Source organism: Zalophus californianus, chromosome 9 (genome assembly GCF_009762305.2).
Source record: "Zalophus californianus isolate mZalCal1 chromosome 9, mZalCal1.pri.v2, whole genome shotgun sequence".
Taxonomy (NCBI): Eukaryota; Metazoa; Chordata; class Mammalia; order Carnivora; family Otariidae; genus Zalophus; species Zalophus californianus.
Window position 1 is genome coordinate 60,264,551 of NC_045603.1, and position 14,380 is coordinate 60,278,930.

Sequence of the window (14,380 nt, forward strand, 5' to 3'; positions counted from 1 at the left end):
AAAAAAAACACATGTGCTTGCAAGACGATGTGTGTTTGATGCTCATAAAAAAGATAAAAATATAGGTCATCATCATGTAACGAGCTTGTAGGTGTCAGAACGTGTGCTGTTGGGGGAGGTATGGGAGGAGAAATAGAGAGGGATCAGCAAACCAAAAAGGAGCCGGAAATCAGACACCTATTCCCAAGTTCTTCCCTTTGGTTGAAGTCAGCAGATGGGCCATGGGGACACAAACAGACCCCTCCTCCATTTTTTTATTTCTGGGGACATCCCCTTCCTTGTACCCCCCGCCAGCTGGATTTCCAACATATTAATCACCTCTCCCATTTTGAAATCAGCCGGTCAGGCTATTATTCAAGCATTGTTAATGACACCATCGGCCAAGGTATCAATTAGGCAAGTTGGGATAAGAAGAGCAGAGAATAGGGCTGGCCAGAGAGCAGAACACAAGTCTGTTTTGGTGTAGGTAACCTACATGTCCACAAGGGCTCCTTGCTCTTTACTCCCCTTAAAGGCAATTGCAAATGCACTGAATTCTCTAGTCAAGCCCTAAACCAAAACTCTACTTCATAAGTATCCCCTACCTTGCCCGCTCAGTCACCCCTTAACTGGACTTCAGCCACTCACGTCAAATCACTCAGGATATGCAGGCAAAGGGTCTTGGTTAACCAGCTCTGGGCAGAGCTATTCCTGTGGTTGGGGCCTAACATCAAGAGAGGGAATGCTTCTCTAATCCACATTCTGAACTTCCTTTAAAATCTATCTCAACATTTTCTCATCTAGGAAGATTTTTTTTTTTTTCAAATAAGGAAAGTCTTCCTATTTGTTGATTCTTTATTTCTTAAATCCAAGAGCTGGTATTATTTTCCCCATTAGACTGAGAGTTTCCTGAAGACCAGAGCTTTTTTTTTTTTTTTTTTCTGCTAGATCTCTCCGCCTCCAACACCTACCCATACCCCTCTCTGTCAGGACAGGCTCTGTTCAAAGGGGTTGTTTGAAACAAATGGGTATGACAGCTACTCTGGTCACTGAAATTTGGATTCTGGAGAAAGGAAGGAAACAGGGGCGCCTGGGTGGCTCAGTCATAAGCATCTGCCTTCAGCTCAGGTCATGATCCCAGGGTCCTGGGATGGAGCCCCTCATCGGGCTTCCTGCTCAGCAGGAAGCCTGCTTCTCCCTCTCCCACTCCCTCTGCTTGTGTTCCCTCTCTCACTGTGTCTCTCTCTGTCAAATAAAGAAATAAAATCTATAAAAAATAAAGGGAAGGAAACAAAGACTAGAATCAAAACTACAGTGTACTAGGAGTCAATTTGGTCATCAAGACTTCTCCAAGTTCCTTCCCATTATATACTTAGGGAGGTTTTTGGAGTGTTTTATTCTAGACTCCAATCTTCTTGAGTCATTCACCAGCTCCTCACCTTTCCACTCTCCAGAGTCCTCCATGGCTCTCTTTCCACACCCTCCAATTACCCAGATCTTCAGACAGATGTGGGAGACTAGAGAAAGGCAGGAGGTCAATATTTCATATTTTTTAGTGGCTTTTGTCCCAAAGAAGGTGGCTGGACCAAACACCACAACCAAAACCAGAAATCTCAATAAAAAATATTCATGTTTGGAGTCTTGAAGATGCTGTTCTTATCTAAATAGATTGGGTAGGAAAGTAAACAGTCTCCCTAGGCCTTTTCCCAAAAGACTTAGCTCCTTGAGTTTCTTTTTGCCCTTGTTCTCTGACCTTTTTTCTCCTCTAACATCTTCCTGCAACTTCACCCTAAACTCCAAAGTACTAAGTTACAGTCACACATAGAAAATAAATACATAAACCTTCAAGACGGAGAATCAAAAAAATTTTTTTCAATAACTTGTAGTTTCCCTAAGGGTAGGCACTATATTATAATTTTATTTTTTTAATAAAAGCTTTATTGAGATATAACCCACATACTATATGATTCACCGATTTAAAGTGTACAATTCAATGATTTGTGACATAGTCACAGTGTTGTACAACCACATCACAAATCAATTCTAGAATATTTTCATCACCCCAAAGAGGGAGCCTATATTAGCTCCCCATTCCCCTTTCCCCTCACTACTCCCAAGACTCCTAGCTCTTTGCAACCACTAGTCTACTGTTTCACTTTGTAGATTTACCTACTTTGAATACTTCATATAAATGGAACCATGTGATATGTGGTCTTTTGTGACTGTCTTCTTTCTGTTAGCATAATATTTTTGAGGTTCATCTATGTTGTAGCATGTGTCAAGACTTCATTCATTTTTTATTGCCAAATAATATTCCATTATATGAATATTCTACTTTTTATTTCTCCAGTTGATGGACTTTTGGGTTGTTTCCACTTTTTAGCTTTTATGAATAACACTACTATGAACATTCATATACAAGTTTTTATATGAATGTATGTTTCCATTTCTCTTGGATGTATACTTAGGAGTGGAACTGCTGAGATCTTATAGTAACTGCAGGTTTCACCGCTTGAGAAACTGTCAGACTGTTTTTCAAAACAGATGTATCATTTTATAATCCCACCAGCAATGTATGAGGGTTACAATTTGTCCAATCCTCACCAACAGTTATTATTATCTTGTTTTTATTATTATTATAGCTATCCTAGTGGTTTTGATTTACCTTTCCTCGAGAGCTAATGATGTTGAGCATATTTTTATGTGCTTATTGGCATTTGGAGAAATGCCTATTCATATGCTTTGCTCATTTATAATTGGGCCATTTGTCTTTTTATTATTGATTTATAAGAATTCTTGATATATTCTACATACAAGTCTCTTATCAGATATATGACTTGCAGATATTTTCTCCCACTTTGTGGGTTTTCTTTTCATTTGATAGTGTCCTTTTTTTTAAAGATTTTATTTATTTATTTATTTATTTATTTATTTATTTATTTATTTATTTATTTGACAGAGAAAGAGAGAGAGAGAACACAAGCAGGGGGAGTGGGAGAAGGAGAACAAACTCCCTGCAGAGCAAGGACCCCGATGTGCGGCTCGATCCCAGGACCCTGAGATCATGACCTGAGCCGAAGGCAGACCCTCAACTGACTTAGCCACCCAGAAGCCCCTTGATAGTGTCATTTGAAGAAAACAGTTTTAAATTTTGATGAAGTCCAATCTACCACCTATTTTTCTTTTCTTATTGTGTCTTTATCTAAGAAACCATTACCCAGCCCAAGGTCATGAGGACTTACATTTATGTTTTCTTCTTCTAAAAGTTTCATAGTGTTAGCTCTTATATTTAGGCCCTTGATCCATTTTGAGTTAATTTTTGTATATAGTGTGAGGTAGGTGTCCAAATTCTTTTTTTTTTTTTTTTTTGCATGTGGCTCTCCAGTTATCACAGCACCACTTACAAAGTTATTCTTCTTCCATTGAGTTTTCTTGGCACTCATGTCAAAAATCAATTGGCTGGGGGCACCTGGGTAGCTCAGTTGGTTAAGCATCTGCCTTTGGCTCAGGTCATGATCCCAGGGTCCTAAGATGGAGCCCTGCATCAGGCTCCCTGCTCAGCAGGAAGCCTGCTTCTCCCTCTCCCTCTGCCTGCCTGCCTACTTGTGATCTCTCTGTCTCTCTCTGTCAAATAAATAAATAAAATCTTAAAAAAAAAATCAATTGGCTGTAGGGGCACCTGGGTGGCTCAGTCGTTAAAGCATCTGCCTTTGGCTCAGGTCATGATCCCAGGGTCCTGGGATGGAGCCCCACATCGGGCTCCCTGCTCAGTGGGAAGCCTGCTTCTCCCTCTCCCACTCCCCCTGTTTGTGTTCCCTCTCTCGCTCTGTCTCTCTCTGTCAAATAAATAAATAAAATCTTTTTTAAAAAAATCAATTGGCTATAAATGTAAGGGTTTATTCTTGAGCTCTCATTCTAGTTCATTGGTCTATAGGTCTAACTTTATATAAGTACCATTTTCTCTTGATTACTGTAGCTTTGTAGTAAGTTTTAAAAGCAGGAAATGTGAGTCCTCCAAACTTGTTCTTTTTCAAGATTATTTTGGCTCTTTTGATCCCTTGAATTTCTATATGAATTCTGGAATGTTTGTAAATTTATGCAAAGAAGCCAGATGGGATTCTGATAATTATTGTGTTGAATCTGTAGATTTATCTGGGAAGTACTTCCAAGAACATGGGATGTTTTTACATTCATTTGGGTCTTTAGTTAGTTCCAACAGTGTTTTATAGTTTTAAGAGTATAATTTTTGTACTTATTTTGTTAAATTTATTCCTAAGTATCTTATTATATCTGATACTATTGTAAATGGAACTGTTTGTCTTAAACTCACTTTCAGATAGTTTATTGTAAGTATTATAATGTTTTTTTAAATAATATAGTGCTAAGCATAATTACTTACAGAGTACCTACTGTATGAAAAGTGCTCTGCTAGGCTGAGTGGGAAATAAAAAGTGTAAGACTTAGTTCCTAAACTCAAGGAACATACAACCTAGTTAACTAGAAACAATGCTTTCTGCAGGTTTCACCTGTACAGTTTTTTGAAAGCATTTCAAATTCATCTTACTTGGTCCCCAAAATACCATTCATTCACATTTTCAAAGGTATTTACTGAATGCCTAATATGTGGAAGCACTGTGCTAGATGTTGGGAATTAAATGAAAGGAGAAAACACATACAGTCCCTGTCTTCATGAATATTGCTGTCAAATTAGAAAGGCAGATATTAATCAAATATAAATTACAAATTGTGATAAGTACCATAAAAGATAAGGCACACTGAACAGTAAGTAGGGCAGGAATTACTAAGCCTATTTTGCAGAAGAGAAAGCTGAGGTAAATGAGAGTCTAAGTATTCTAGGGGAAAAGAGTAAGGATTCTATGAGAAGGATTAGGCCCTTCAGCTTTACACTCAGTTATTTGATTAGAGCTAGAACATTTAGTTTCTATCTCCTTCCTTTGGCCTAGAGTAAGGGAAAGGAAGAGGCAACATGAAGAGCAGGGATGTGAGTCTTCCTGTTGCAACCAGGTCAGGACACTTTAGCCACCACTCTCCTGTGCTGGACTCAAGCAAAGAAGCAGTGTTCTATGAAGAAGGACACGATGCAGCCCCTGGACCCCTGCTTGCTGCTACTCTGCTCTAAGCACAGGGTGGTTTTAAGCTGTTTTCCAGCACTGGCCAAATGAAGTCAAACGGGTTCTATAATATTTCACTTGTTCCAGGTTCCAGCCTCCTCAGTACTAGTCAACCTTCCCTAACTTTTGCAAAAAACAGTCTAGAGTTAGTTATAAATGCTCTTCCAAACGATTTAAAAATATCTTTAAAAAGAGTCACAGAAAATTGGGAAAGGATCAAGGTTATAGGGAGCTAACAACTATTTCATGAATGGATCATAGAATGAAAATCTTGGTTTTATTTCTTATGTATTATACATACACTGGAAAGAGGGACAGTATATTTTATTTAACCAGGGAAGTGGAGGTCTGAAATTCATCCAGGATCTTCCCCTAATTTCCTCTTGACAAATAGTGACAGGGCCAAGTCACAGACTGCAATTGCAGAATCTGGACCAGAACCCAGACCTACTGACTCCTGTTATAGTGCTTTAGCCACTGCAGAAAGAGACTTAATCCAATTCTTGATCAATCCATTCAACAAGCATGGCATCAGAGTAAGGACTAGGAGATTCAGAGATGAGTAAAATAGTCCCGGCTGTCATCATCTGCTCCCCCTGAGAGTCCACCCTCACCCACCCCACCCCAAAGAGTAGGTTTGTGCTTTCATAATATCTCATGCATAGTTTCTTGCACTATGCCTTACACATTGTATTATACCTATTTGTCAACGTATCCACTTCTTCCACCTTGTAGACAGGATCTTGTTCTCTGTTACCCCAGAACTGTGCACAGCACCCGGCACATAACAGGAGTTCAATAAATCTTCGCTGAACGAGTGAACAAGTAGCTGGTCCAGGACTCCTTGCTTCACTTCATTCTGCTGACACAACCTGATGTGGTACATGACCACATATATCCCAGGTGAAAACTGGGAAGCTGATATATCCACCCAAGATGCATGGCAACACCAGGAGTATAAAAGAAATGGAATAGCATCCGTGAAACTAACAGAGCAATCCTACTCCCTCTTCCTACGTACCCAGGCCAAAGTGGAGATTTGAGTTCAAATAAAACAACAAAAGTTCATTTCACGTTGGATGTATTTAATGAAGTGGGATGACTGAGGCTAAACAATTCAGAAAACTCTCTTTTTATGTTTCTTTATCCGTGAGTAGCCAGTCTTGAGTTTAAACAGGGTTGTCCTTTTTCAGGGCCACGCTGTTCTCGCCTCTTTACATGCTACATTTTGGTTTTGTCAACAAGTTAAAAGAAGCAGTTAGGGAAATGAGATGCATATTTAAAGTTAAGTTGTTGCTGAGCCAACCCAGAAAGAGGGAGGAATCTTATTAAAACTCATCTATATTCTTTTTCATAAAAAATCATCATAAATGGACCTGTAAAGCAGAGTCTGGGGAGACTCTGTAGTTGGCTCAGCCCAGTCTAGCCACAGGAGACAGGAAGATGATAGTGGATGGCTTCCCTCCCACTCTCCACTGTGACTCTGAGCCCCAGCTCTTGGAGGCAGTTTGGGGAGACAGAGTTCCAATATCTGTCCCAGCTTCAGAGACAGAATCAAATTGGGAGATAAGCAGAAATGTCATAGAAATCAGATAAGGATTTTGTAGTTGTTTGTAAATAATTTCTTAAGCAAGCCCTTTTGGAACAAAAGCACATCTCTGCATATGTTAGCATGTATCTACTATGTGGATAATGTGTGCTAGTATATTCTTGTCTCTGGAGACTGCTTAGGTTTGCTTCCTCCCCTCTGGGGGCCACCAGACTACTGTCAATCTAGCTAGAAAGAAATTAGGGTCAGTTTGACAAAAGAGTGAGCACACATATATGCATGTGTGTGCACCTGTGTGTGCATGGGCTTATGTGTGAGAGAGGAGGATAAAGAGTGAGGGTTTAGGGGGGTGTCTGAGTGGCTCAGTTAAGGAGCCAACTCTTGATTTCAGCCTACGTCATGATCTCAGGGTCATGAGATCGAGCCCCGCATCGGGCTCCATGCTGGGAGTGGAGCCTGCTTAAGATTCTCTCTCTCCCTCTCCCTCTACCCCTTCCCGCTCTCTCACTCTCTCTCTTTAAAAAAAAAAAAAATCAAAATGAAGTGCATTCAACTGGTTCAAATTTTTAAGGGCCACCTCTATGTAGCACCAAATAAGTAAAAATTTTAGAACTGGAGTCACATAATTTGTAAGCACAGATTAGCTAAACCCCAAAGCAGATTATTTGAGTCTGAATTGCTCACTCTGGCTATCTACACAGACTCAGTATTCTCCCTCTGAAAAAAACAAACATAGACAACAAACATCTATATACAAAACAAAAAATATCGACATAATTTATACATTAAATACTTGGAAGCATCAGGATATCAGGGAAATTTTCAGTCAAAATATGAAAATAGCTACAGTTGCCAAAAACTGTGCCTGAAAAATCTGCATAATTACCTCCATGCCCCACAGAGCTAGTGTGGTTACATAAATACATTTATATACCACTCTATTTAAATCTACACACATGCACATAAACATTAGGTAAGCCGCTAATATATATAACCTGTATATGTTTATATGCTGAGATATATGGGCATTCATAGGTACATTTATGTTATTTATTTTATTAATTCATTTATTGGATTTCTATTAGACGTGTCTATTTTGGTTTATTATCTGGTGTGAATCTGGCCTCACCTCGTCCTGCCCTCCCTCTTCTCATATTCCTGTCTGCCAGGAGGGCTTGTGCCCTGAAGCCTGGGGTTTTTAGCTACTTTCTTTAAACTGGGGGAAAGGTCACTCATGGCCTAAATGAACCCATAAATACCCATAAATACTGACCCACCTCCTGGAATGCTCATGCAGGGTCTGTCATCGTTACACTATCCTCCCTAAATAATCTTTCTCATTATGTAAACAGGGACAGTCCTACAACAGAACTGCCCCCTCTCTTGAGATGAGGGAAGTGGGGGCAGCATGGATGCCTGTTCCCACTAAAGTTTAACTATAACTCAGAGTTTGGAGAGAAGTGACGGATAAGCACTCTGCCCCTACGCTTACACAATTTGAAATAACCATACAATGAGCCGAGAAGTGTAGGCAGTCAAATTTGGGCGTCATGACCCTGTTTGGCTTCTTTACTAATGACCAAATCCCCACACCATCGATGCCGCCTGGACGCAGCTGTCACCTCTCCAGGGGGTGCCTATCCCTGGCTGCACATTCGCACCTGAGAAGCTTTTAAAAAACACTGATGCCTAAGCCCCATTCCACACCAACTGAATCTACACATCCTGAAGTAGGCATTTCCACTGTCAAAAGTCCCCCCCCCAGGTGATTCTGATCCACAATGAGGGTTAAAGCCACTTACGTACACTGACCTAATTCAGTATATTCCAGAGAAGTATCCCAGGAATTGGGGACTGGTAGACAATCAGGGCAATTCTAGCCTATGACAAACCAACAAAAAACAAAGTAAGGTTCCTTTCACAGAAGGATTTTTCATCATGTTAACATCTGCTCACACAGATACGGCTAAAGAAGACGGGCTGGAAGTGGCGGGATGCTTGGCCTTTAGGAGCCTCATGTGCAAGAACCCATTCCCAGAGCAGTTACAAGGAAAACTAGGGCGGGCGTGCACACACAAACATGCGCATGCACACATACTTACCATGTGACTGCAAGCAACTTAAAACAAAAAAAATTTAATTGAATTTCGGGGCCTGGGGAAGATCTGAACCTATAATTATTTCTTAGCAAACTTGCTGAACACAGGGTTTCCCTCCTCTGGGACGAGATGAGACGGGTAGCATAATGAACCCTCTTTAATTAAAAAATAAAATGTTTTAGGATAATCATATTCTTGCAAGTTACATTGTTTTTTAAAAGGAAAAGAAGGATGGTGAGAAAATGTCAATTTTCAAATGCCCAGGGTTAGGCTACCTCAAATGGCCTTATTTCTAATTCAACCCTCTAGATTCAAAATTAGATCCTTAAGGGAGAGCTGGAGTCCCTGAATTATTCCCAGTGCGAAGCTAACTCTTCTTCACTCCAGCTCTATGCCATCTTCCCTTAAAAGCAACAGGCGGATTCAATGTTGATTGATGCCAGCCAGGCAAAACTGTGGGGAGGGAGCAGAAGTTGAGACACCAAAACAGAGCTCCGAGCCCAACAGCCCTCTGACCTACTTTTATGAGATTGTCTAGTAAAGAAGTGCACTGTTCATGTGTCCCATTGTAGAGGTCTTCCCCGGCTCCTTAGGAGGTATTTGGGATGCGGATATACAGACAGAGTGGATCCTAGGACTGTGGAGGGGGCGGGGAAGGGGGAGGCAGAGGAAGGCACATGCTCTGATTTAACTGAACCTGTCTCCCTTCAGACAAGGGAACAAAACAAAATTGTCCATGGAACTGGGATGGGAGGGATTTCATCCTGAGTTCTACCTCTCAAAGGGGTCCACGTGCATTAGCGGCCTTGGAGGACAGTCAGTGATCATCCACCAGGGTAAATGGGACAGCTCTAATTGAGGAGGTGTCTTCTTGCTATTTTCATTTTCTTTGAATCCTATTTCCTCTTCTACTGCTTCTGGGTCCAACACCTAACGCTAAAATTTCTGCATCTAATGAAGAAATCTAAATCTAAGTGGAAATCCTATTTTTCCCAAGCTTTTTCTAGCCCATTTCCCTGAAAAGAAAAAGTAAACCTATAAAGCAGCTAAAACCTATTACTGTCACTGATTTCACACCAAAAATTACATTCTGACAGAATGTGTCTATACCCCCAAGTGCAGGCATGGCGGCTACTTGTAGGCAGCTTTTTAGCCACTCAAAATACATTATAGCTCTTTCCCTTGGCAGTATAAATCTACGTTCTCACAGCTAAATGGAAACATCTACACTCCAAGCTACCTTTAGACAGGCGCATGCATGCACACACAGCATGCACACACACGCACACATGCATGCACGTGCTTCCTCCCTATATCCCTGACACCTGAGATGCATTCACTGATCTCAGCTGCATTTACTTCAGATACCCTGGGATCCTTTTATGATCTTAGGCAAAAGGAAGGTAGATGAGCATTTTCTTCCTCTAAAAAAGCACAGAAGTGGGTAAGTAAAGGGAGTGGGAGTGGGAAACCCATTTTCTGAGACTTTATAAGGCAAAGACACATGAACAGTGCACATACACACACTGCTTGCACCAGGAACATTCACCTGCTGTGGCTGAACGAAAAACTGAAGAGCCTGGAAATCTACCAGTGGGGAGGGGCCTCAGAGAGGCCTAGAGAGCTTTGCCCTGGCCAGGTCTACACCTGCCCAGGGAGAATTTTGGTAATTTTAATAAAACCAAATTAAATCCTAAAGTAAGACCAGTTGGTGATTCAGTGGGGATGGCCCCAGACCATTATGGAGTGGCTATAAAATAAAAATTATAGATGGATAAGAATAGGAGCAAAGCAAATAAAATCATTTTAATGAAGGAGAGAGGGAGCATGGCAGAGAAGAGGAAAAACTGCCAAGTATGAAGAGGAGGTTGTTTACAGGATTCTCCAGGTAAGTGCCTTCCAAGATGGGGGCCTGCAGATGACAGAGAAGATTGGTGCAGATCCTGGGATTCACGCATTTGTGAGGAAAGGGGGGATGCTTGAGTGAAAACGCCTCTCCACCCAAGCAGAGGAGGGGCAGAGAGGCCTGTGGTGTTGGGGAAGGGGGAGGGATGTGGAGGGGAGTAAGCCAGTGAGATCCTTGCACTCAAAGAGCTTATCTTTTAATTAGAGGAGCAAGTTTGGATATGGGAAACTACTGGGCACTTTCTGTACACACTTTAGTCCGTTCTCATGACAACCTGTGAGATGAATTGTCTATTACGCAATTCAGATTTGGAAACTGAAGCTCAAAGGGTTAAGTAAGTTGCCCAAGGTCAAAAAGCTCAGACGTGGAGGATCTAGGGTTTGAACCATGTGTGCCTCACTCCAAAGCCCAAGCATGTTCTTTCTAATACCATGAAAGAGACTGAATATGACATTGATGTTTTCCAAAGAGACACGGATCTAAAAGGACACTCAGTATCAGTTTTCTGATCAACTGCCCCTCGAGCTAAATCCCTGACTCCCACCCTGGCCCCTTGCCTGGCCTGAGCACTACTGTGGGCAGGGCCTCTTTGGCTGAGGTTGGCTTGTCTCTCCCCCAGCGCCACTTCACCAGAAGAAGACATCAAAGATTGCGGCAGGTCCATAAAGAGAGGGAGGGTATTAAAAGGGAGCCACCCTGGGCTCGTAAACTGGGGGAGGGGGGACCTACCCATTTGTCAGGTGACGCTGCACCTCACTTTCCCCAAAACCTAAGATCTCAGCTCTTGCTTCAGGGCAGGTGCTTAAGCAAAGTGCAGGTGGTGAGGGCTTGGGGGTGGGGGGGGCACACAGGGTTTGGAGTCATTCTGACATGGAAGCAGTACCACCTCTCCAGCCCCCCTGCCCCCATGAAGCCAACACATTCAGGTGGATTCATTTGAGACCTTGGTTGTAGTTTCAGTTCTGCTGCCCTGTGGCTGTGAGGAGCTTCTTCCTGTCCCCTCGGCCTCTTTACCTTGTCCCAGGGTAAATCATCTCTGGCACCCTGTTACCTTGCTTAGTGGCAGACTAGAGACCACATAGTGGAGGCAACCTGCATGACCCAGCCAAATTCTCTGTGCCTGTACCGCGGCCAGGCTATATGCATCTTGATGGACAGCTGGAGACACCAAAGAATATCTATAGTCTCTTTTTCCATAGCCTTCTGCCATCATGCAAAACAGAGCCTCCAAACTCTTGTTGGATGGTATCTAAGCCTGCAACAGTCATGCAAGTTCAGTAAAAATGCCTGTGTCTGGGAGCTCCATTAGCCTGGGAACTCCCCAAGGACAGAAACCAAGTCTTGTCCCTTGAAAATTCCTCCACTGAATTGAGGGTTCTGTGCACGGTTGGGGCTCTTGAAATGGAGTTAGCGAAGTCCACATGGATCGAGAAGTCCAAATTCTCCTTAGCAAATTGGATAATCACAATTAAAATTCTCCCCTTCACCATTCTCTCTTGTTCACCAAGAACTGCTTTTTTTCCACATCATCATAATCATCAACCAACATTTATTGAACATTACTAAACAGGGTGGTGTTCCAGTGCTTGATATGACAGGTATCACAGGTCCTGCCACCAGGACACATGACGGATACATTGAAAAATATACAGACAATATTGGGAGAGTATGCACTCTGGGTTGCAAAGGTCTGGGTTTAAACCTAAGCTCTGCCTCTTTCCAGTCATGAGACATTGGACAAGTTCTGTAACTACTCTGTGCCTCTGTTTCCTCATCTTTGAACAGAGAAAACAAAAGTCCCTACTACACAGGGTTGATGTGATTAAATTAGATGATGCGCATAGAGCACATAGTATAGTGCCTGACACATGGTAAGCACTCAATGGGGTAGCTGTGGAACAGAGCAGAAAAGTGGCATGATTAGGATCATGATTTAGGGAAAGAAATCTCTCAACAGAGGTTAGGATGGTTATGAAGGAGAGAACTGAAGGAGGGAAGTCCTGTTAGGAAGCATTTACAACAATGAAGCAAAGGCAAGGACAGCCCAAATCAGGGCAGAAGGAAATAATAACGCTTCATATTCTTGGAGACTCGCCCTCCCAAAAAGATCTGGAACAACCTGTATTAGTCAAAAGCTGTATGTGAGAAGAAAAGGCCAAGAGAGTTGGTGTTATTTAGGCTGAAGAAGCCTGAAAAGTATGAAGTATTTATAAACCCATAAGTGGATATTACACTGGAAGCTCGTAGACAGTTTTCCAAATCTTGATAGAGATAGACAGATAGACAACGATATCTCCTACCCCCACTCCCGCTAACAGAACTAGTGGGACAGTAGCAAAAGAGATTTAGATTAGGCTAAGATAAAATTGGCAGGCATCCAACCACATGTTGACTGTATGGACCAGAGGTGGGGACCTGGGCAGAGTAGTCTCTAGAGGTGCCTTCTAAATCATACTCATTAGAACACCCAAAATTTCATCAATAACACATTATCAGCTTGCATAGGATGGCACTTCTTTCCCAGTTTTCTTAATATTGTCTTGACATTGGGGTTAGATTTAGTTTCTTATACCTCATTTTTGGGGGCCCCACACCAAGACCATCTTCTCCTGAACCTATAAGTTAAAAACGCTTTTGTGATTTCATTATAAACTTTGTATTCCCCACCCTGGATATTCTTCAGAAAGTGTTCCTTAAATCTTTTAGTGATAGTTGGACACCAGGATCTTCAGCCCTCCTTGGAACAGTCACTAGACTTTGATCAAATGCCATCTCTATTGCTTACCAATTCCACAGCCTTAAAGAAATCAGGTAAGTACTCTGTTTCCTTGTCTGTAAAATGAGAGTCAGAATTCCAAGCATACAAGGTTATTGCACGATTGTAAATGAAAACACTCTGGAACTGTACAATACCATTTAAATGTTAGTTATTATTATCACTATCATATTTCAGCATTGTGAGAAAGAAAAAGGAGGCAACTGGCAGGAACTCTGACCCGTAGCCCCTTTGGACTCACATATTTTGATTTTTTTCTAAATCATACTGCATTTTTGAAATCCTCAGCAAACTGGAACACTGGTTTTTCCAAGTGGGTTGCACCTGAGAGTTAGGCTTGGTTGAAGTGAGTTTTGCATGTCATTCAAAGAATGGAGCTTTAGACGTCTTTCATTACATACCATACACTAAGTCCTGCCACCATCACTTTCTAGTTGGTTTTAGAGGACTTTTGGGCTCCACACCCCATGGAGGAGCCTGGGACAGGAGCTAAATCTGTGATGGGAGGGGAGTGTAAATTCTGCTCCAGGCATGAAAATGAGTCCTAGAGGGAATACACCAAGGAACCAGGCACCCTCCCTCCCCCAAGTCCTATCTGCAGTGGTTAACAGTAGGATTGGCAGATGTGGGCTAAGGATCAGGGTGGGGGAGGAGTAGAGCTTCCATGAGCCCTGAGGACAGCAACTGTCTTCAACTACATGTGTTTAGAGTCAGGCTGATGGTTGTCTGGCTTCCCCAAGGACTAAACAATAATAATCCTAATCATCCCTCAACATCAGAAAACAGTCATTAGTGTCCTGCTTCTTCTCTCCCTTCCCAAGAGCAAGGGTCAGGTAGACAGAAAACTCATACATCATGACTAAAGTTAGCCGGGGAGAGGTACCAGGTTCAGGAAAAAATTCTACGTGTTTCCAGTGTTATTTCATCCATGGGCACAGG